The sequence below is a fragment of the Dipodomys spectabilis genome, unplaced genomic scaffold (assembly GCF_019054845.1).
Source record: "Dipodomys spectabilis isolate Male_0828 unplaced genomic scaffold, ASM1905484v1 ptg000163l, whole genome shotgun sequence".
In the NCBI taxonomy this organism is placed as follows: Eukaryota; Metazoa; Chordata; class Mammalia; order Rodentia; family Heteromyidae; genus Dipodomys; species Dipodomys spectabilis.
This window is the reverse complement of record NW_024870840.1, coordinates 19,357,316-19,379,382: the sequence shown is the minus strand read 5'-3', so window position 1 is coordinate 19,379,382 and position 22,067 is coordinate 19,357,316. Positions and strand designations below refer to the sequence as shown.

General features: G+C 46.9%; 1 protein-coding gene across 2 annotated transcripts in view; it reads right to left on the bottom strand.

The window, feature by feature from the left end:
- Positions 1–13,681, bottom strand: part of LOC122119266 (apolipoprotein L3-like) — a 30,714-nt gene extending 17,033 nt beyond the window's left edge. The window contains exons 1-2 of one of the 2 annotated variants that reach the window (XM_042693303.1): positions 13,676–13,681; positions 2,798–2,806 (exon numbers count right to left, since the gene is read on the bottom strand). The gene's annotated coding sequence lies outside the window, so the exon portion shown is untranslated. Of the gene's footprint in view, positions 1–1,555; positions 1,668–2,323; positions 2,403–2,797; positions 2,807–13,675 lie in introns of those variants that run through there. The other variant, XM_042693301.1, reaches the window with a different exon arrangement.
- Positions 13,682–22,067: the final 8,386 nt, after the last annotated feature.

Sequence of the window (22,067 nt, the reverse complement as noted above, 5' to 3'; positions counted from 1 at the left end):
ACCCGGTGGTTCTGACACAAGTCCTCTGTTGTGCAGCCTGTGCTCTGGCCTCTTCAGTGTAGATCTAGATGGGCGTGTTTTATATGTGTGTGTAAGTTCCTAGGGGAGGCACCCGACTTCTCCACTGTGCTGAGACAGGGCTTGGCCCAAGTGCATCCTACAGCCCTGACCCTTTTCATGTGAGAAGAAAAGAGACAAAGCACAAGAGAACATTTCCCAGACCATAGGATCCAGCTAGTCTGATGAGGGTTTTAGCTAGGAAAAAGCCTTCCCCCCACTCCCCAGGCCAACACCAGGGCCAGAGCTCAGCCCAGCCCCCATTCTTCCTACCTCTCCCCCCACTCCCCTGCTTACTGGAACTGCCTCTCCCCACCTCCCACCACCCCAGAGATGGACCAAACATGGCAAGATCCTCACTCCATCCACCAGTGATGACACAAAGCGGCTCAAGAAGGGAAGTGACTTCCCTAGTGAGACACAGCTCTGGAGAGCAGAGTGGAGTTTAGCACCGGCCTCTCATTCTGAATTGAAGCAAAATGTGTGACTATAAACATCCAGAAGGTTCAGGGCTGGGAAGGTGGCTTAATGGTAGAGTGCTCGCCTAGCATGCATGAAACCCTAGGTTTGATTCCGCAGAACCACATACACAGAAAAAGCGGGAAGTGGTGCTGTGGCTCAAGTGGTAGAGTGCTAGCCTGGAGCACAGAGAGGCTCAGGGATAGATCCCAGGCCCTGAATTCAAGCCCAGGACTGTGGGGGGGGGGGGGGGGGAGGAAATCCAGAAGTTTCTAGGATTTTTCCTCTGCCTCTACACACACAGAGGTCCACTGCACAGAGCCAGAGCCAGGCCTTTGATTGTAAGACTGCAAACCAGGATGGTGCTGGGCATGCTGTCCCCAGACCTGGTCACCTTGGCATCTGGACACACGGATACCCCATCCTCTTCCTCCATCTCCCACAGGCAGAGCCAGGCCATCTGCCCGCTCTGCCTCCTTCCCAGGACTCTGGGCCAGCCAGTCCCTTCCTGGGGCCTCAGTTTCCCCACAGGTCCTGGCACAGTCTCCGTGTTCAAGGGCAGGTTGAGTGGAAAAGTTCTGGGTTTCTTGATTCTCATAAGCAAATGTTCACCTCCCTCAGGGCTTAACAGCAGTACCCATGGCCAGCTCCAGGGTGGCCAGGACACCAGGACTACTAGGTGCTGGGTGCCCTGATCTTCTCTACCTCCTCTGTGTCCTCCATTTTCCAAAATGGCAGCACCACAACAGTTACCTTTCCTCTCAGTCCTGCTGGCCATGTGCCAGCTCGCCTGCAGCCCTCTCATCCTGGGGACCTTTGTGAACTCACCTGAGCAGTTCCTGCTGATGCTCTGTTTAAGAAACCATGGGGAGGGAGGAGCAGGCAGACACAACCCTGTGGGTGGATCTGGACTTTGCTGTTGCCCCACAGTGTGACCTGGGGCTGACTGCCTGACGTCTCTGAGCTCATCTATAAAATGGAGAGCCCTTTTGGAGATGGTGAGGAATTGGATGGGGAGAGCAGGTCACGCCCAACTCACCACAGAATCTTCCTCTGGTGGGTTTGCTGGTGACCCGTGGTCCTTGACTGTGTGTATCCAGTAGTGCCTCTCAGACACAAGAATGCAGACTCGGGCTATATATATTCAGGCACTAGCAAAGGAAAATGAAATTGAAAGTTCTGGCTTCCAGGAAGCATGATTAATCAGACAGCATACCAAATATGTGCTTAAGGTCCGATCACCTTTCCTGTTAACTCTCTCAGAGGAATGATTTTAGACTAGAGAACTGGCTTCCTTGGTAAAGCCTCTGACTTCCAAGCACAAAGCCCTAAATTCAAACTCCAATACCACCTGACAGAGAGAGAGAGAGAGAGAGAGACAGAGACAGAGACAGAGAGACAGAGACAGAGACAGACAGAGACAGAGACAGAGAGACAGAGAGAGATAGAGACAGAGAGAGACCATCTCCCTAGTGTGTCTCCATGGTCTTTAGGAGAAAAGCTGTGCCACAGAAATACAATGGACTTCCCCATGGGAACTGGGCTTAGATTCAGCCCCTCACCCCTGCACAACCCCCTCCCTATTCTTCCCCCCTCTCCCCGCATCCTGCAAGTTCACTGCAGGCTCTTTGCTGGGCTGTGGCTGGGCGTCCTGTCCACACAGCTTTTAGACAGTGGCCTGCATGGCTTCCTCTGCCAGGATCTCCAGGTCCTGCCACCTGGAAACATCATGCCTTGCTTCCTGGCTGAACCCCACCAAATCCACCCCCACTCACCCCCCCCCCCCAGGTCACCCGAGGCCACCAACCTTGCTTGGCCTCCTTGGCACCTTGTCAAGAGGGGACAAAGTCCACAGCAGCTCCAAAACTTCTGAGCCCCACAGCTGCCTTCCTGGCAGAGGAGCTGCAGTTGGGGCTGGACTCCGGATGTCAGCCTGACGCCTCTGATTGGGCCTTTTCCATCTTGAGATCGCCATCTTAGACAAGGCTGTATGGCACTGTCACCTGCTTGGAGCTCTGAGGTAAGATGGTGGGTGGCCTAGAACTCTCAAAGTTCTCGGTGGACCTCCTTCCCTACTTGATTGGCGTTTCATAATCATTTCCTAACTATCACCTTTTCTCCCTGTTTTTCACACTGCCATAAAACACTGTACATATCTGTGGAGTGTGAGCTCTGATGCTCCAGGTGAGGAAGCCGAGGCCATGGCAGGGCCAGAGGCCTTCACCTGAAAACTCACAGGAGGAGCCAAGTCTCCAGTTTGAGCTTTTGATACCCAGACCACGGGTGGGTCCTTGCTAAGGCTACTGTTTGGTCATTTTTCCTCCTGGACTTCCCTCCTCCATTCTTCCCCCTGGGATCAGCATGGGTTTTTCTGCACAGCCAGAGAGCCATGCTGAGATGCAGATCGGGTGATTGTGCACAGGAGCCGCCCTTCTGCAGAGTGAGGACCCCGTGCTCAATCCCTGAATGCTGAATCCCTGGAACATTCAGAGACTCTTGAGCACAGTGTCAGGAGCAGCAACCCAGGGAACAGGGCTGCAGACTGGACCTGAGGATGGAAGTGAGGACTCTGAGCACAGATGCCAGCACAGATGGTCCCCCAGGAGATCGGATGGCTTGTTCTAGAACAGCTCAGCCTGCCTACAACATCGCAAGTCACAAGGATGTCTGCAGCTCCATATTGGGTCTTGACCAAAGTCTCTGATCATGGGCCATGTTGATTTCCTGACTAGGGGATCCTAATCCGTAGGAAAGCAGCCCTGAAACTGCTTTGGAAGGTTCTAGAAGAGAGTAGTAGCACCTGGTGGAAGATGGAGGCTCAGCATCCTTCCCTCCTACCCTTGAGGAGAGCAGAGCTCACTCTGGGCACAGTCACCTGCTCTCGATCAGTCGATGTTGACTGAAGGTGGCCACAGCAGTGAATTCAAGGCTAAGTCCCATCAGTCCGTTCCCCTCAGCTGCCAGGCCGCATCCTGCAGTAGGTGCATGTGCTCTCCCAGTGAGCCAGGCCTGCGGCTGCAGTGCCAGTAGGCTCATGCATTTCACTGGGTTTGTGGTTAGACCTTGACTTGCAGTCTTCACACAGAAATTCCAGTTCAAGTCTTGCACTTAATATCATATTGTTGGTGCTACTCTGCTACTATCACACCTGTTAGAAAGATCTCATCTCTGTTTTCAGCTCCTCTGATTTAACCAGCAAGAAAGGGAGAAGGAAGTTGTTAACATGAGCTGTGCACTTGGCTATGAGCAGAGCCAGCTAGGAGCCATTTGGGGTACCACCCAGCACCCACCTCTTCTCTCCACTGACAGCTTTTCCAGGAATTGAGAGTCCCGAGGTCACCGTGTGCAAATCAAGCAGGAAGGAACCCCATCCCACATCAGCCGGAAGAAGCCTATCACAAACTCAGGGGACTTCCAGACAGAAATTCTCTTGTCTCTCATTGGTCAGGACTGGGTCATATGGTTGCTCTGTTACTGAATTCAGTTTAGGAAGTTCTTTCCCTGGAAAATCCAATGTCAGAGATCAGCGTGTTGTAGGAAAGAAAGGCTTTATTCAAAAATCAAAGAATGGAGAAGGAAATCAATGTCTCAACCCCACAAGGGCCAAGGAGTCAGATATAGAACAGGAATAATGGGTAATATAGGCTAATAGGAGGGAGAAATACTCATATTCTTTTGGAGAAGAGACTGGGGTCTTGTAGGAACATGGGTGTCGCGTCTTTTTGCTCCTTGAAGGCTTGGTGTTTCCTGCCGCAGTGGTGGGCCAGTGCTGATAGTCTTGAAGGAGGAAGAGAGCAGCTAGACCAGTCTAGGTCATGTCCACTTTGAATTGTAGTCCAGAGAAAACCTTTCTCAAATGCCCTGCGTGTCTGCATGCAGAGTTGAGGAGGGTCTGACGCAAAGCAAAGGAGACAGACCAATATGAAGACTCATGCCATGATTTTCATCCGGATCCAGTGACCCGAGGGGACATCTTCAGGCTCAGCAGCCAGTATGTTCAGCTGAAGTGTCCTCTGTGTCCCTGGAAAGTAACCTTGTCAAGTGCTGCCATCATGAAACCTGTGGCAGAAGTGTCACTTGCCGTAAGGGAGTGGGTAAACTCAGGCAGGCATCTGCCAGCTCTGTGAACTCCAAAGTCAGCGATTTATGAGGGGAAAGGCTTTAATTAGCTTCATTATTGTTTATCATTGCTGTGTCCACCTCTTAGCCATTCTAAATCTAAATGTAATTCTACTCGTCCTTTTCTTGCCTAAAATCTTACATCAAGCTTCTTCCTTCCTTCTCTCATCCTTACCCTAGACTCCCTTCTTCCCTCCAATTCCCTTGCCTTCTAATTCACTGTTCTAGCAGGAGGGTGGTCTAGATAACTGATTGTCACCTGGCTGTATGGAGTCAGTGGTCCGGGCCCTGGGGAACACAGGGAGAAGCCTCACCCAGTCCCCACACCAGGTTCAAACCACCAGAAGGATCCCCCAGTGGGAACTAAGCCTTGCTCATTGCCAGCAGCCTCATCCCGGACAGAAGGTGGCACTGTTGGCACAGGTATCCACCTTAGAGCTGAGCATCTGCGGCCCCAGGGGACCCTCGGAGGCTGCAGCCAGCAAAGCAGCTGCTTCTTACGTCAGTGGTAACAAAGGATGTGCGTGCGAGGCCTGAAGCAGGGAGGAATAAATGCCTGGTCTCCAAGGCAGGAGCAGAAGAGGGTTAGCTAAAAACACCCCAGAACACTCACTAGCTTCTCTCCCAAACCATGACAGGAACTGAATAGATTCTGGAAGCCAATGGAGTAGGAAAGACAAAGCCAGGGAAACAGTGCTGGGTGCCTGTTCTGCCCATAGCCGGAGAACCAAGAAAACACGAGCTTCATGCAGCTTTTCATCCATGTTGATTGACAGCCCACGGTGCCCTATTCCAACAGGACCAGCTCATTTGCCTGTGGCACAGAATGGCCTAAGGGCTGTGTGAGCTCAGGTCGTGCTAAGAAAGGTGCCCCGTGTTCCAGTCCCGTACCTCAGCTCAGATCGTCCCCCACACTGAGTCCCCCTGGCCCTCCTTGCTCCCACTGCCTCCTCCCTTCTTCCCATTCTCTTGCTGAGCCTCTATCCCTCTGGTCTGGGCCATGGATTTTTAAATGCATTGTGAGATTCACAGGGATGCTGCCCACATTTTCCCAGCTCTTTTCTTTTCTAGGTACCTGGTGTGTTTATTCTTCCTGAGCTTCTCTAGAGAATGTATAATAGACTCTGGCCAATGAGCTCTGAATGTCAATAATATATTTCATGTATGAGCCATAATATTCGATGAGATAGGAGACCTTCCTCTATCATGGCAGCCAGCAGTGTCCCAGGGACTTGGTCCTTCACAGCTGTGGGTCTAGGAGAGAAGAATCAGGAACAAAGCTGCGCCTGATCCACGATGGATATGCAGCATGTGCAAGAAATAGCCACCTCTGTTGTTGTAAACGACAAAAATTTGGGCATAATTGTTATTGTCACATAAACTAGACTCTCCTAGCTGATACAAGCAAAGTCTTGGCAGACAATTATTAACAGAAATGATCATTTATGAAGCAGCTACAAGTAGTTGGGAATTGTGGATGTTTTGTCATTAATTCACATCACAGCCTATGGACTTGGTATTTTCTTGTTCAGGAGAGAGAGAGAGAGAGAGAGAGAGAGAGAGAGAGAGAGAGAGAGAGAGAGAGAGAGAGAGAGAGAGTGTTGCTGGTTCTAGGGCTTGAACCCAGAGCCTGAGTGCTGTCCTTGAGCTTTCCCCCCGCAAGACTAGTGCTCTACCACTTGAGCCATAGCTCCACTTCCAGTTCTTTGGATCATTAATTGGATATAAGACTCTCATTGACCTTCTTGCCTGAGCTGGCTTTGAACCACAAAATTCTGATCTCAGCCTCCCGAGTTGCTGGGATTACAGGCATGAGCCACTGGTGCCCGGCTTTGTTCACTATTATTAATCTCATTGCAGAGATATGCCAAAGTCCCCAACCATAACTAATGTGTGGTAAAATTAATATTCATATTAGAAGCTTCCCCCAGCTGGATGGTTTATATAAAGTGGGACTAGGCATTCCAAGAAAAAAAGAAGTGATTTTTTAAAATAAAAGAAATGACTTTTAAAATGTAACTTTATTGTTATCATTAAGGTGTTGTACAAAGAGGTTACCATTCCGTGAGTCAGGTAATGAATGCATTTCTTTTGGATAATGTCACCCCTCCCTTCGCTTTCCCATAGTTTTCTCCTCCCCTGCCTGCCCACAAATTGCATAGCTCATTTTCCACACCGTATTTCCTGAGTACCATGCCTGCCTTTGTTTACTGTCCATTTTGTTTGCCCTCCATCCCTCCGTTTCTGTGCCCCTCCTTCATCACCACCCCCCCAAAAAAAGAAAACAAAAAAGCAAAAACAAACACCACCAACCACAAACCCACATTTCCATTTCCTGGGATTTGTTTTGATAAATAGTATTTTAGATGTTCGGAGGAATTACGCCTTTGGGTTCCTCCCCTAAGAGAAGAAATGATTTCTTAATGGGAAAAACATTCACATCTGCTTTTGACTCGACTGAACGTGAAGATGACACTGATTCACTGAACAGACGCTTGCTCTCCAGCGTGAGATCTGTCCATGGACCATTCATTGTCTCCTCTGATTAGGTGCTTTACCAGCAAACGTGAAAGGTTTAAGAAAAATTCAGACAGATCACTTTGTCTGTCACTTGACATATTTGTGAGCAAGCTGGGAAATAATTGCATTGCACATCTTTGCATAGTGGAAGGAATGGCTTTAGATCTCCCACTGTGCCTCGGGCATCTTCCTCCTCCTCCTCCCTCTTCCTCCTCCCTTGCCTGCCCACTTGGGGGACTGGGCCCCAGCCTTGCTCCGTTGGATGCCCTCCCTGCCCACCCTGATGACCTCTGTCACCACCGCCGTGACCCATGGAAAGGCTGCAGAGCTCCTTCACTCACATGAGAGCTTCCTGAGAGCTGGAGCACCATCTTCTTGCTTAAAGTTAAACATTTTATTTTTCAGTTGTACAAATGACATGAAGTAATCCCAAATACCCTTTACCTAGATTCACCGTATTGCACAAGTTTTCAACATTGGTTAATGGGTTAAAATTTTAATACACTTGGAGAATGAACTGTTCGTGAGCCAAGGGTGTGGTTCCCGAGCCTTGGCAGTGCTGGCAGGAGGTGGGAGCTTCAAGGGAGAGGAGAGCCTGATGAAAAGTCCCCGTCCCTTGCTTGGCATGTCTATATGTGCATACAGTGTGTACCTTGCTCAGACTCTGTACACACATTCCCACTGTCTCCCTTCCCCACGCCTTCTCCCCCCTTCCCAGGCCCAGCTCCACAAGCTTTATTCTTCCATTTTCACCCATGGGCATCAAGTATTGAGATCACATTCACCCTCTCCATTCTCACTCCTCTCTCCTACCAGTTCCTCTTTCTTAAATGTATGTGAATGGTTCAAAGAGTTTCCACTGTGGTGTTTAACATATATACTGTACTTGTATCAACTTGATCCTCTCATCCTCTCTTCCTTTCCCCATCCTCCCTATTCCCTGTTATTCAATAAGTTTTGGTGAACTTCATCCTGTCACCTGCATTCATACATGCAACGTATTTCTGTATTCTTCACTTTCTAACCTTCTCTCTTTCTTCCACAATCTAATCTCTTCAAACAGTCCCACAATTAGAAGCACGCATTACATATGCACACACACACACACACACACACACACACACACACACACACACACACACACACACCACACAAATAAGTGTATCTTTTAGGTCTAACATTTACATATGAGAAAAAAATATATGCACTTTGTCCTTCTAGACCTGGCTTCCTTCACTTAATATCATGGTTTTCAGTTTCACCCATTTAATTCTTATATATAGCTCAATTATACTCCATTGTATGTGTATGTGTATATATATATATATATATATATATATTATACACACATACACACAGATAGATAGATAGATAGATAGATAGATAGATAGATAGATAGATAGATAGATAGATATCACCATTTCTTGCTCTATTCATCAGTTAGGACATCTGGGCTGTTTCTGCAGCTTTGGCTATTGTGGACAGTGCTGTAATAAACATGATGTGCAGGTGCCTCTACTCTATCCTGAGTTACATTCCTTCAGATATAGGCCCAAAAAACGATAGGATTAATGGATCATCTGGTAGTTCTGCTTTTGGTTGTTTGAGAAACCTCCAGACTGACTTCAATAGTAGCTACACTAGCTTACATTCCTACCAATGGTGTATAAGATCTTCTCTTTCCTTCATCTTCACCAGCATTTGTTGTTTGTGTTTTTGATGCTGGCTAGTCTGGAATAAGATAAAGACTCAATGTATTTTGATTTACAGGGACCAGGGATGTTGTACATTTCATCATGTATTTAATGGCTATTTGTATTTCTTCTTGCAGGACTTGTCTGTTGAATTCATTTTGCCCCTTATATTAACTGGGTTGTTGATTCTTTTGGTGTTTAGTTTTTTTGAGCTCCCTGAATAACCTGATTATTAATCCTTGGACAAATGTGTAGCTGGCAAAGATTTTCTCCCATTCTCTAGGTTGTCTTTCAACCTACTAACAATTTCCTTTGCTGTGCAAAAGCTTTTTAGTTTGATTCAAGCCATGCTTGAGCTATTTGTTGAGCATTTGTTGAGCTATTAAAATTCAATTCAGACAGATATGGCCCATGCCAATATGTTCTAGTGTATTCTCTAGTCTTTCTAGTAGTAATTTCAAATTTTCATGTCTTCCATTAAGGTCCTTGATCCACTTTAAATCTATATTAGTAGAGGGGTGTGTGTGGCGGGGGGAAAGGGGGCAGAATAAGAATCTAGCTGGGCAATGGTGGCTCATGTCTGTAAACCTAGCTACTCAGGAGGCTGAGATCCAAGGATCATGGCTCAAAGGCAGCCCAGGCAGGAAAGTCTGTGAGATTCTTATCTTCAATTAACCACCAGAAAACCAGAGGTAGCACCATGGCTCAAAGTGGTAGAGCATAAGCCTTGAGCAAAAAGAGCTCAGGGACAGACAGCACTGAGGCCCTGAGTCCAAGCCCCATAACTGGAAGGAAAAAAAAGTACCTAGCTTCAGTTTTCTGTATATGGAAATCCAGTTTTCCCAGCATCATTTATTGCTTGTGTGAATTTATTTCTGAGTCTTCTGTTCTGACCTATTGGTCTTCATGTCTGAAGTTTAGCATTGTGATACCTCCAGTATTACTTTTTTTTTTTCTTCTCAATATTGCCTTGGCTATTTAGGCTTTTTTGTGCTTCCATATGATTTCTAGAATTGTTTTTTCTATTTCTGTGAAGAATGGCATTGAGATTTTGATGGCGATTGCATTGAATCATTTTATTTTATTTTATTTTTTTAATTTTATTTGTGAACATACTGTACAGAGGGGTTACAATTACATGGGCAGGATAATGCATACATTTCTTACCAAGCATTGCAACCTCCTCCTTTGTTTACCCTTCACCTCCCTTCCCAGCCTCCCTGAATCATTTTTATCATATTAATTCTGCAGTCCATAAACATGGAAAGTCTTTTTCTCTTCTGATGTCTTCTTCAATTTTCTTCTTCAACTTTTTTTAATAGTTTTCATTGCAAGGGTGTTCACTTCCTTTGTTAAGTTTATTCCTAGATATTTTGAGGCTAATGTGGATGAAATGATTCTCCTAATTTACTAGCCTGTTCATTTGTCAATGTATAGAAAAACTAGAGATTTGTGTATGCTGATTTTTTATTCTGATACTTTGCTAAAGGTATTTATCAGATCTGTAAGTTTTGAGGTTGAATCTTTAGGGTCCTTTAGGTAAAGAATTGTATTATCTGCAAATAGAAATAATTTGTTTTCTTCCTTCTCTATTTGGTTCTCTTTTTTCTTTCTTCCTCTTGTTTTATTGCTCTGACTAGGAATTCTAATATTTTATTGAATAGAAGTGAAAAGAGGGAATACTTTTGTCTCATTCCTGGCTTTAAAGGAAATGATTTCAGTTTTACTCCATTTAATATGATGTTGAAATACATTCCTTTTGTTCCTAGATTCTTCAGAGCGTTTATCTAAATGCATATATGACCGGCCCATTTTCTAGTAATTGCATGTGATTACACCAAACACTGCCTCTCCACTACTACAGGCAGGATATCGACAATTGATAAAGGTGGTATATAGATAATTGCCATCAAAAATCCTTGGTGTTGCCTTTCAATAGGCACACCCACTTCCTTCCTACCCCACTCTCCTGAACTGCCGGCCACTGCCAGTGTAGTCTTCGTTTCTATAATTTTATTTTTCCATAAGGTCACATGAAGGAAATCACACAGCCCATTGCTTTGGGGGATTGCCTTTTTATACTCAGCATGATTTTCTGGAGAGTCATTCAGGCTATTTCATGCACCAGTAAATTTGCAGATGTTCTCATTTGCTTAACTCAGCCCCCTTCATTTTTCACCAGTGCCTTGTACATGGCACACAAAAGAGTGATGATTCTGTGGGCAGAGAGGAGGTTGAGCAAATGTCTTCACCCCCATCTGCCTCAGTCTCTGCATATGTAATGTGGGACTAGTGGTACTGGCCATCTTGTGTGACTTTTTAAAATATATTTTTATTGTAAAGATACTGTACAGAGGGGTTACAATGACATGAGGAAGGTAATGAGGACATTGCCTATGGAGCAGTGTTACCCTCTCCTTTGTTTTTCCCCTTCCATCCCTTTGTGTGATTATTTTGAAAATGAAATTAATCCATCAGTTGCATGTGTTTTGTCCACAACTAGCTGATAGTAAGAACGGAATTGACAATCATAGACTAGAATAATAATAACAATAACAATAATAATAATATACATTCACTGAACTGAATTGAAAACACATTACAAAAAGGCGTTATCCTGCTATTTTTCCAGAGCCTGCACACAATTTCCCTCTAAACACTGAGCTTCCAAGACTCTTTGAAATAAAAATATTTGAAAACAGCCCAGCAGAACCCATTGACGATGCTGTATCCATTCAAATGCAGCTACCATCTCACTCGAGACAGTGGTGCATAGAGCTGGGATTCGTTCCAACAGTGTTTACTGTGCCTAGTGTATATTTACTAGACATTGGTCTGAGGGTCAGGGACATACAGAAGAAAAGAACGTAGACAACCCTGTGCCCTAGTGGCAGGTAATGGTGTAAAAGAAGAAACCCTAGGCTCTCCCACCTCTGATGACAAGGTGGTGGAGATGACTCCTAGAAAGAGGAGGGTCTGGTGTCAGAAGCAGATGGCCTTGGGAGGAGGCAGACATGTCAGGATTGGTTCTCATCTTCCCTGCTTGACCAAGGAAGTGTCAACCTGCAGGCTGGAGGGTGATCCTTCTTTTCTTCATCTCCACCTAAGGGCCAGTCACTCTGGTATACCCTGGAGTCATGGTGTGTGTGGGGGGACATTGGAGCCCGGGGTTCCCAGCAACTCCTAGTGACAGAGATGACTTGCAGGAATCAGCCCTGCTGTCCTCGCTTTCCTCGGGGCCTGCCTGTGCCTGGGTCCAGTGGCTGATGGAGGAGCTCAGAGTCCGGCTACAAAGCCACACTTTCCTCCCAGGGATTCTAACTGGCCCATGACCTTGGCCTCATTAGCTCAGCACTCTTCACCTGAGCTGCCTGGATCCAGGCCAGCCAGGGAAATTAGCTCAGGCCCACAGGCCCCTGGGAACAGTGTCAGGTAAAAATAGATCAGAGCGAGTCAGAGAATCCTTGTACGGGGACCCGTGGAGGTCATCGGCTCCAGCATCGTCCTGGCTCCCCACTTGAAGGCCAAGGCCAGGACAGAGGAGGTACCTGCCAAGGTCATGCTGTCCTTCTGGGGAGACCTATGTGAGAACGGGAGGGGGGTCCCTCGATATCTAAAGCAATGTGGCTCCTCTCAAGTGATCCTCCTTTGAGCCTGTGGTCAGGGAGGGATGGAAGCCAACAATGAACAATTAAGAATCGCAGGCAATGGAACCATTGCATACAGGCCATTTGTAAGACAGCTATAACAAAGTAAAAGGAATGGCCTTTAATCTGTGTTTAAATAGATGACAAAAAATATGTTGAGAGACAGTGTCACCTAGTAACTACAGCAAACCTCCCCTGCCTGAGTTTCAATCCCAGTCAGGGAAATGGTGCTTTGGACCTGGATGACGTCTGCACTGCACTGTGAGGAAAGCCTGCTACCTCACAGCCCTACAGCCAATCCCTCCCTTCCTCCATCAGACTGACCCTTCCCTAGGGACCACAGCTGCAGGGGCAACTCCTCCCCCCAGGCACCATTTCAGGGAAGAACAGAGAAACTGTCCATTTAAAGTGAATAAACACACTCTCTGCACCCACATGGCGGCTCTTTCCAGCGTACACTATCCTGCTGGAGTCTGTGTTAACGCAGGCCGGTCCCATCGAAGAAGAGCACCAAGAACAGGGTCAAGTCAGGTAATATGAAACTACCTCCCACAGGCCAGCAAAAATTAAGTCCAGCCAGATGACAATGACTCATGTCTGTCATTCTAGCTACTCAGGAGGCTGAGTTCTGAGGATCGCGTTCATAGACAGCCTGGGCAGGAAAGCCTGTGAAACTCTTATCTCCAATGGTCCACCAGAAAACCAGAAGTAGTGCTGTGGCTCAAAGTGGTAGAGCACTAGATTTGAGTGAAAAGGCTCAGGAAGAGTGCCCAGGCCCCAAGTTCAAACCCCACAACTGACAACACAAAAAAAGAAAGTCATTGTTACTTCAACTCCTGTCAGAACATGGCGTCCTTCAGTCCTGCCCTTCCTGGAAACTGGGGAGGCTGCAAGGTAGCTGCAGGAGAGAATGGCCCAGAGCCAGGATAGATCCAAAACGGAGGCAGGGATGCCAGGCTTTTATCTGGCTTTTAGTTATTCTCAGACATTCGCAAGCCCCACTGGGGAGTCAGTTTTCTGCAACAGCAGCATCTACATTCCCGTTATTTAACCAATTGTCAGTTTCACAGATCTATGTCCAGGGGCAGCAAACAGCTTTGCTGTCTCTCTTAACTAAGAAGCCATTCCTGAAGTCACACACACACACACACACACACACACACACACACACACACACACACCAGATTCATGTCTCATTTACATAACTTGGTTGCGTGTCCTTTTGTAGACTAATCCTCAGAAAGTGTCTTACTGTGATTTGTGTAGTTTATATCCCTTGCATGTCCCAGAGCTATGGTGAACTGATGCCCGCAGTCTATGTTCTCTGAAGCACACCAGGAGCCTGGCTTTTGAATCAAATTGAAGCCTTGTTATTTGTTTTTTAATTTTCTTTTGGAGCTTGAACTCAGGGCCTGGCCACTGCCTTTTAGCTTCTTTTTGCACAAGGCTAGAACTCTACCACTTGAACTACAACTACACTTTTGGCTTTTTTGGTGGTTCTTTGGAGATAAGAGTTTCTCGGACTTTCCTGACAAGGCTTTGAACCATGATGCTCAGATCTCAACCTCCTGAGTAGCTAGAACTACAGGCATGAGCCACCAGTGCTTGGCTTCATTTAAAAAAAAATCATGTCTCAAGCTGACTGTGTAGTGGAGTAGCTGTCAAGGTGGGCATAGTTGTGTTTTCCCCATAGATAACTGTGTGTCTGTTATCTATTGCATAACAAACCATCCCCAAACTCAGTGGCCTAAGCCAACAATGATTTGTACTTTCTCAGGATTTTGTGGGTGGGAATTCAGACCAGAACTCAGCTGGGCGGTCATGCTACCATGTTCCAAAAGAGGCTGGGCTGGTTAAAGCAGGAAGGCTCAGGAAGGTATCTCTCATGGGGGCTGGGTTAGCGCTGGCTGGCTGGACAGGGCCTCTCTTTCCACCTGTGACATCTCTCATCTGAGTAGCCTGGATTTCTTCACCCAGGCCCCTCTACAAGGGTAGAGACAGAGATTGCCAGCTCCTTAAGTATCAACCTAGAAACGGCGCGGAAACATTCGCTACATCTGATTGGTCCATTTGAGGCATGTGACCAGCCCTGCATAGTACACCTGCAAACTCAATGAATACCTGCAGAAAACACTGGGCAGGATAAGTCATTCCTCCAGGAAGGGAAACTGGGAGATTGGGGAATAGGGTTGGGAGAAGAATTTCTTTCCCATTTTACATACCAAGTGTGTGCGCTTTTATGACTTGGGGTTTTTTGTTTTGTTTTAACTGCTCTAATGAGGTCACTCAGTGATAGGAAGCAATGACAGGACTCAAATCCAGATCTGCAGCACCTGAACCTCATTCCCCACCTCACCAGAGGTGGCGTAAATCCACCAATGTAACCCACATCAACCCCCTCGGACACAGCTGAGCCATAAAAGAAGGATCTGGAATCCCCAGGGACAACGTGCCTCTCACACCTGCCACTCCCAGGCCACAGGCCCTCAGCAGCCTGCTGGGAGCTGAGCTGCTTTCAGAGGGACCCCAAATCTGTAAGATCAGAGCCTGGTTAAGACTCCTCAGAGACTCTCCTCAGAGCTGGGAGAGGAACAGGATCCTCAAGTCAAATGACCAGAACTCAGTCAGCCGCAGCTGGCAGGTTGGTGAGGATACCTGGTTTCTCTGACCACTCATATTTTCACTGGGAAAATGGCGGCCATAATATCCCCTGCCCTTGAGGTCAGCATCGTTCTAGAAAATTCTCTGAAGATGAAATCATGGGCACCGTGGAGGCCGGTGGCGGACGGCTGGCTCTCTCCGATCTGTGGCAGAACCCCAGGGTAAGATGGGGGTCTCTGTGCCGCTTGTCACGTGCAGGTGGATCTTTTGCTCCTCTTCAGCTGTGAAATGAGTGGGCAGGGGAAGCCCCCGGGGGGTCCCTGTCAACATGGCACCCTAGGGCCAGGCTCACATGAAGGCTGGTACATTGTGACCTTATCTGCTTCAGTCTTGTCCTCAAGACTGGCTGCAGGACCACAGAGAAGGCCGCACTGCTGACCGGGCTGCCTGACGCAGCCGTCTCCTCCAGCCCCTTGCTCTGTAGTCAGGCCAGCCTCTTTGGGTCTTTTTCAGGAATGTCAGTGACTGCAGGTTCTTCACAGAGAGCCTGGATCTACAAACACATCCCCCAAGTAGAAAAATTCCAGTCCAAAACAATTTCTGAACCTGGCAGGAGGCTGTCAACCCGGCAGAGGTGGGAGGGCAGCTTGGGCCCAAAGAAGGGTCCACAGGCTGTCTAGCCCAGGGAGTCTTGACCCCAATCTCTCTCCCTCTGGGCCTGTCCTACCTCCCTTCCCTTCCAGATCTTTCCTTTTCTCTGGCTCCCAGCCACTCAGGGAGGTGTGGAGAGGGGACCTTCTGTTCCCTTAACCCTTTACTCTCTTCTCCGCATTGCTGCCTTCCCAGGCTCCCCGTCCAGTTTGGCCACTGGTCTGGGCAGTGATCATATTGCCACAGCGAATGGGTAGACAGCTGTCCCATCTTCAAAGTGTCTCTGTCTTCTCCAAGCCCCCCTCCCCTTAAGGTGAGTCTTATTAGCTTCCCCATTCCACAGCAGGGAAGGCAAGACCTAGAGAAATCAAATTGTTTGCTTAAGCTCAGAACTAGGAAGCTAAGCTGGCCTCACACTTGTAATTCTCACAACTCAGGAGACTGAGATCTGAGGATTGCAGTTCAAAGCCAGCCTGAGCAGGGAAGTCTGTGAGACTCTTATCTCCAATAAATTACCACAAAAAAAAAGCCAGAAGTGGAGCTGTGGCTCAAGTGGTAGAGCACTAACCTTGAACAAAAAGAAGGTAGGGGCCAGTCCCCACACCCTGAATTCAAGCCCAAAGACTGGCACCAAAACAAAGAAACAAAACCGAAGTAGGACGCTGCAGAGCTATGACTCGGTCCCAGAGGCCTTTACTGTTTCATGCCCTGCTTCCGGCCACGCTCCAGGAGTGAGATGCATGCATTCCTCCCTCACCGAGGACCAGGCCCATTCCTCTGGGCCTCCCTGGGGTCAGGCAAGGCCTGGACACTCAGGAAACCCTGCCAGAAGGAACTTCCGGGGTGGCTGGAAAGGAAGTGGGTCAGGGAAGCTGGGCAGCTGCACTAGCTACATAGCCTCCCGTGACCTGGCACAGGGGGCCGCCGCCCCCTATCCCACGCAGAGGCAGGGGAATGATGGCAAGGGTGCCCTCGGAGTCTTGCCTCCCGGTTCCAGTGGGCTGCAGGCCATTGTTTTCCAAAAGCCTCTCTGAAAACACAAGCCTCCTGCACAGGTTCGCAGCGTGGGGTGGGCGCTGGCCTGGATCCCAATCCTCAGTCTCCTCCTGACCTCTGGCCCCAACCACCCGGAAAAAGAAACATATTGCAGGGCCTCCAGGTCCAGTGGGTGGGACCACAGCACCTGGGCCCAGGAAAATAGTGTCCAGGCCTCTCTGCCCTTCCTTCCTTCCTTCATCTCCTTTCTTGCCTAGCACCTATTCCAAACATGGACCTGCGCAGATTGGAAATCCCTCCCCGGTAAACCCTGGCCAAATATACAGTGAGTCTCTGTCTAGAAGGCAAACAGCCCAGGTATTAATAGAAATGGCAGGTTTTGTTATGGCACAGACTCAGTTAGCAGCTATTACTGAAACACTGCTGCTCCATTCCAGGTATGCCTGCCTAGAATGAGGCAGCCCTAGTGAGCTGTGTGACCTGAGTGAGTCGCTTAACTTCTCTGAGCCTCAAATGCCTCATCTGTAAAATGGGGCAGGGGCAGTGATTTCCTTCAACCCTCCCTCAGTATTGCTATCAGAACAAAGCGATGTTAAAGTGAACATACAGAAGCTAAGATGTGGAGACTCTACAGCTGGCTGCTGGTCAAGTGTTCCTGGTTGATGATACACCCAGCCTTCCAAACTAATCATCATCTGTGTCCTATTAGCTCCAGTTCAGCTCTGGTGTCCTCCCCTTCTGTCTTCTGAATATCTCCTACTCAGGTTCTGATGTCTGGGCAGTACTGGTTGACAAGAGGGGACACTAGTAGCTGGTGGGCCATTGTTCTGTCCTTGTGACAAATACCTGAGAAAAACAACTTATGAGAGGATGGATTCATTTGGGCTCATGATCTCAGAGGTTTCAGTCCGTGTTTGGTTGGTTTTAGGTTCCTGGGCCTGTGGTGTCGGCAGGGCACCACGGCAGAAGGACGTGGTAGAGCAGAGCTGTTCACTTCCACAATGGCCAGGAGGCAAAACAAATGGACCAGAGCCAAGGTGATATTCCCAGGGTCCTAAACTTTCTCCAGCTAGGCTCCAAGGGTGAGAGAAGGGTGACAGCATTAATTGGGTCAGGGCCCTTATGCAAATGAAGAATTCTGTCTGCACCAATCAAGGTAGCCCCTTATGCAAATGAAGGACTGTGTTTACACCAATCACAAGTCTTCAGTTGCAGTATCAGAGGAAATTCTGTTCCTCTGGCCTGGGTGGAGATGTATTCAGATGCATTCGTCTAGACATGTAATGCGAAAAGTCCTGTGCCTCAGTTGTTTGCTGGGACAGTGACAGTGCCATTAGGAGGAGCAGAGTTATGCTCTGACATGTAGACTCCTCTAAGGGAGGAGCAAGCAGTTCCAAGGGCTGGTTGGCTGATGGTCCTTCATTTAAGGCAGCCAGGGTATCAGGGAAGGTTCTAAGAGCAGTCAAATAGGCAGACAAATTACCCGAGGTCCCCACCATCTCAACATGCTTAAAAAAATTAAAAGGGGTGCCTGCAATAAAACATTATAAGTAAACATTTGCAGAACTTTAATAGTATTTCATCATTCTGTGGCAATGTTTACCTCCTATTTCAGTGCCCCAGGGAGAGAGATGTGTCTATCATCTGTGTCACTGAGCTACTGCCTACAATGGTGTGAAACTGAGGGGGTGAGGGAGAGAAAAGAAATAGAACTGGGAGAAGAAGGGAGGGGAGAATCAGCAGACTGTGTTTGAGAAGGCATTTAGGGCAATTTTGATGGGGAAAGAGGAAAATGGGAGCAGCAGGGATGCTCAGCTATGTGGGATAAGAAGGTGATTGATTTGTTTTAAAGCTCAGTGAATATTTGTTGACGTTTAAGATGTGGTCCTTGTTATTGAAGGATTGTTATAATCTGGGCAGAAAGGAATGCAGACACATGAATAGCAAAGCAGTGAAACAAGAGGAAAATGATTTCAATCACAGTAATGTGAGCTCTCCAGGCACTGCATGATTGAATGTCCAGTTGACATAACAGAAAATAAAAGCAAAATAATTCGAGAAGAAACTTCATGGATTCTGTGAGAGTCACTGACACATAGGAATAGATGTTAAACAGAGACCTGGAGAATGGGTAAGATTTGGATTCCCGCTTTGGGTACTGCTAAGCTTTATTCTTAGATTCATTTTGAGAGAGAATTTAGACCTAGGCTGTCAGGTGCTTATAAATACCTTTAATTTCCCCCTCTTATCTATTGTTTTTTAGCTTGACATTGAATTTTAACTTCCAAAATCTTTCCCACAGAGATTTGAACAGATTGTTTCATTGTCTTGTGGCATTTGGAGTGGCTAATGCCATTTCGGACCCTATCAAAACTTGTTTTCTTTGTGGGTGATTTGTTTGTAACCTGTAAAAATAACACTGAGGTTCTTTCTCACTCTTGACACTGACGAATTTCATCAGGAGCAGCTATTTGTCATCAATACCCTATAAAAATTTATGTGTTTGTTTATCCTGGGGGGATTTTCTACTATTATTTCTTGTGTTATTTCTATCTCTGAATAATTTGTTCTTAAGTTAGGTAATGGAGTCTGTGGATTTATCATTCATGTCACTCAACTTTTCCTTTATATTTTCCATATTTGGGTGTTCTTTCTGTCTGTGTTCCCTGCGCTGTTCAGTTATCCACCCACTCTCCTAGCTGAATGTTGCTTAGGCTTAGTTTGAGTTCTCTAATAAACTCTTAAATTGAATTTGAGCTGAGGGGGTGGCTTGGTGGTAGAATGCTTGCCTTACAAGGTCTTCCGTTCAACCCTGCACCTTGTTTGGGACATGATACCAGGCACTAGAGAAGGGGAATGATGCAGTAAGATGGAGAAAGAAGGCAGCTGATGGCAGATAAATTGCCACACCAGCAGCCATAATCAATCATATTGGGTACTCTGGAAGACAGAGTAGAACATGAGTATTTATACCAGATCCTGTTGGAGGCTATCGGAGAGCTCTGGGGATGGGGCAGAGGGAGTTGGGGTGCTGATGGCTGAAATCAAGTCCCTGAAGAGGGAAGGGTGAGGAGATGTGGACAGGCCATCTACTACAATTCGTTTTATGACTTCATTATTCATCTCATATTCCTTTGAAGCCATATCATCTTCCATGAAACCTCCCTTCTGTTTCCTTAAATGCTGGTCTGTCTTCTGTGGGACTTAGTGCCTCTCTTTAATGGTTTTGGTTTTATTGACTTGAGGGAAACTTGTTGCATGACTGGGGCCAGTGATGGTGATGAGAAAATGTGTGGGAATATGTTCTAGAAGTTGTCTTTGGAGTGCATCGGGCCCCCATTATTCCTGCGGTTCATCAGCTGCCTGGGGCATTAAGTTTATCTCTTGCTTTGCCCACCCTAGTTCAAGACACACCACTGTGACCTGGAGCCAAATACCATTGCAACTTGCTTAGCACCATGTGAAGGCAAGGCTCTACCTGTTTTATTGTTCTCGACATAAATTCTTTGGCGTATGTTGCCAGTCCTGGGGCTTGAACGCATGGTCTGGGTGAGGTCCCTGCTTTTGTGCTCAAGGCTAGTGCTCTACCACTTTGAGCCACAGCTCCATTTCCAGCTTTTTGGTAGGTAATTGAAGATAAGAGTCTCCCAGACTTTGCTGCCTGAGCTGGTTTTGAACTGCAGTCCTCAGATCTCAGCCTCCTGAGTAGCTAAGATTGTAGGCATGAGCCACTAGTGACCCGTTAGATGTGAATTGTTAAATAACCACCTTCATGGGGGGCCCAAAGCCTTGTTGTGACCCTCATTTTTCAAGAACTTCTATTACCCATAGCCATCTCCTTCTGCATAAAGTTTAGGCTGTGATTTCCTCCACCAGATTGATTCTTTATGTTTTTTGTCCTTTGGCAATATTACTAGCTTATGACTGCCTCTCTTCCAGACCTATCATGGCATGAGCCACTAGTGACCCGTTAGATGTGAATTGTTAAATAACCACCTTCATGGGGGGCCCAAAGCCTTGTTGTGACCCTCATTTTTCAAGAACTTCTATTACCCATAGCCATCTCCTTCTGCATAAAGTTTAGGCTGTGATTTCCTCCACCAGATTGATTCTTTATGTTTTTTGTCCTTTGGCAATATTACTAGCTTATGACTGCCTCTCTTCCAGACCTATCATGGGTTCGTTATTTTAAAATGTGCCTCTTAACAAGTACTGGTAGCTTACCTCTATAATCCTAGCTGCTCAGAAGGCTGAGATTGGAGGATTTCAGTTCAAAGCCAGTCCAGGCAGGAAAATCCATGAGACTCTTATTGCCAATTAACCACCAGAAAACTAGAAGTGGAATTGTGGATCAAAGTGGTAGAGTGCTAACCCTTCAGCAAAAAAGCTCAGAGACAGCACCCAAGCCCTGAGTTCAAGATGTGTGACTGACCAAAAAAAAGTATCTCTTCTGTCATTGCTGAGGATTCGAGATAGTTGTAACAACATGTGCTCAGCCTGCCATTTTGACCCAACCCCCAACAGAGAATTTTAAGAAGTATAGCTGAATATTCCATATTTCACTACTACCATCATCACTGCCCTCTGATAATTTTCAAGAGTCCCAAGTAAAGAGTCAGTGTTAGCCACATTACAGAATACTATAATCCCAACACTTGAAAGGCTGATGCTCTTAACTTCAAGGCCAGTGTGGGTTATATCGTGAGACTCTGACTCAAAGAAAATCAAACAAAACCCAATCTGAGTGTCAGGTGCGTGTTTCCTTTTAAGGTAATATGTTGGTGAGGTACATTGGGTCGGACTTTATTTGCCAGCAAGGTCCACAAGCATATCCCACTGAGTGGTAAGGATTTGTGTGTTCTCTGTTGAACCTTCATAAATCCCACCAAATGTTCCTGGGATCAGGATCAAAATTCAAGGAGGAGTTCACCCAGGGGGTCATATTATTTAATTTACTAGTTGTTACTGATTTAATATTAGAGAGAAATTAACACTAAAAACAATTTGTCATTTACTTGAAATTTGGCTAGTTTTTGTTTTTGTGGTTGTTGTTGTTGTTGTTAGTTGTGGCGCCTGAACTCTGGGCCTGGGCGCAGTCCCTCAGCTCTTCAGCTCAAGGCTAGCGCTCTACCACTTGAGCCACAGCACCACTTCCAGCTTTTTCTGCTTCTGTGGTGCTGAGGAATTGAACCCAGGGCCTCATGCATGCAAGGCAAGCGCTCTACCACTGAGCCACCTTCCCAGTGCTACTTGAAATTTGAATCTAACTGGGCATCCTGTATTTTACCTGGCAACTCTAGCAAGAATCAGAAGGGTTCTGAGG